This window comes from Lutra lutra, chromosome 3, assembly GCF_902655055.1.
Source record: "Lutra lutra chromosome 3, mLutLut1.2, whole genome shotgun sequence".
Classification (NCBI taxonomy): domain Eukaryota; kingdom Metazoa; phylum Chordata; class Mammalia; order Carnivora; family Mustelidae; genus Lutra; species Lutra lutra.
Window position 1 is genome coordinate 81,684,981 of NC_062280.1, and position 2,378 is coordinate 81,687,358.

General features: G+C 33.6%; 1 pseudogene; it reads left to right on the plus strand.

Annotated features, from left to right (window-relative positions):
• Positions 1-959: 959 nt before the first annotated feature.
• LOC125096483 (uncharacterized) lies at positions 960-1,164 on the plus strand (annotated as a pseudogene).
• Positions 1,165-2,378: the final 1,214 nt, after the last annotated feature.

Consider the following 2,378-nt stretch of genomic DNA (forward strand, 5'->3'; position numbering starts at 1 on the left):
TACAGAAAGCTTATTTCACTCAACAAAACGTTCTTGAGATTGACCCTGCTGTTGTGTATTATCATTAGTTTGTTCCCTCTCATTGCTGAGTAGCATTCCATTGTGTGAATATACCACATTTGTTTAGCAATTGTCCTATTGTAGGACACCTGGGCTGTTTCCATGGTTTTGGCTATTATGAAACAGAGCTGCTATTAACATTTATCTACACCTTATTTTAAAAATAAGTTTCATTTCTTTTGAATAAATACCCAGGTGGGGACTGCTAGGTCAAAAAGTAGTTTATTTTTACTTTAAAAAGAAAAGAAAAACTTCCACATTGTCTTCCAAAGATGTTTCACCATTTTATATTCAAGCAACTCTATATTGGCTGGCTATGCCAATCAAAAATCAAATAGGTCTGGTTATTTCACATTCTTGCTGACATTTAATGTTGGCAGTCATTTTAACTGTAGACATTTTGATAGATGTGTAGCAGATCTCATTGGAGTTTTAAATTGCATTTCCTTAATAAAGAATCAAGTTGATCGGTGCTGCTTTGAGTCTGCTTCAGGTAAGCATAGTTTAAAAGTCAGTCAGAGACTTTTTTCCAAATTTATACATAGGATTTGGAGCTCCTCATTTCTGTATTTTCAGATCTAATATTTCCACTGGATTTTTTTTTAATTTTGCTATTTCTGCTGATACTTGCTATATTTTCTTTCATTGTTAATATATTTTCCTTTACTTCAACGAACATAGTCAAAATAGTTGTTTTAAAGTCGTCTGACAGTTGCAACATCTGAGTTAATTAGCATTTACCATGTGTTGATAGTTTTTTGATAGTAGATTACATTTTCCTGACTGAATAATTTGATTTTGTTCTAAGCATTACGAATAGCACATTGGGTACATCCTAGATTCCATCATCTTGCCTAGGATACAAAGGTTTTTGTTTTAGCTTGACAAACTGCTGATTCATCGCTTCTCGGCCTTTTGGCTAAAATCAAGTGTAGTATCTGTTCTTATCAGTTTAAACTGCTGATTCATCATACCTGCACTGAATGGCAGCTTGGATTTCTGTTCAGTTTCTTAATTGTTGGTTGCAAGTTGTTTTCAATTTGACCTTCATATGCCTTGTCCAGGGATCATTCAGAGAAATGGACTGTGTTTAGGAAACAATCAGGAGTTTTCTTCTGGCCTTTTTTTTTTTCTGGTAATCCGGTGCTGCCACTTTTGGAACTATGGTGGGAAATATTCAATTTTGATTGATTCTCCTAAGTTTTCCTCCCCCCACCAAAAAAAAAAAATTACCTACTTTTTTTAAGTTAATGAGCACTAAAGTAGTGTTTTGTTTTCCCCCAAAGTTACTAATAACTTACCTGTGTAAGGACTAGTGTCTTAGATGCTCATTCCTCCAAGCCAAACAACAAATTCTGGCAGAATATGTATAAGCTACTTTTAGCATCGACTAAAACCCTAGCATTTAAAGTGTCACAAATATCAGCTAATTAGTAAGAAAACTAGCCTATCTAGAAGTATTTATCTCTACAACTCTTTTCTTTTTTTTAAGATATTTACTTCAGAGATACAGAGGAAGAGAGTGCACGTGTGAACACATGGTAGGGGGGGGCAGAGGGGAAGGGACACAGAAGGTCCAGCAGACTCCAGGCTGAGCCCCACGCAGGGCTCAATCTCACAACACTGAGATCATGACCTGAGCAGAAAACAAGAGTCAGACACTAAACTGACTGAGCCATTTGTATGACTTTTACATTTAGACAAGTACGACATTTAAAAAAGGAGATAGGATGCAGTTAAAGGAACTGGGAAAAATGAACATTAACATATGTCTATAATGTACTAAATATTTTGTTAGAGACAGGAACCCTAAATATCTGCTACTGCCTAAGCTTAACCTACCTACTGAATTTTTCCACATGGCTCTGATAGCAAAATATGCAAATATGTGATATGCAAATAGGACTTAAGCAGAATAAGTAAATATATTCTCTTTACCACATAACTGTCAACTTGAAAAGTTTTTACAGTAATTTAGTATTTTTTTAATCGATGTAAGTTGGAACTTTAAGATATACTTCTTACACAAAATGGGTTCATAAAATAAGTAAACATATAGAATAATGTCCACATACAAAATAAAAAAGTAAAAAAAGAAAGGATTTTATTCATTTGTACACAATATGGCACCAAGAATAAATATGCCTTAAATTTTACCCAGGTTAATATTTGATGAACCTTTGTCTAAACATGCTGATTAAAATCAACTTCAAGTGTCAATTTCTTTCATTTTCATATCAAATGGGTTTTATATCTTATGAATTAATAAAGACATGTCTAACCCAGATTTTAGAAATAATGGACTTCAATATTATTTA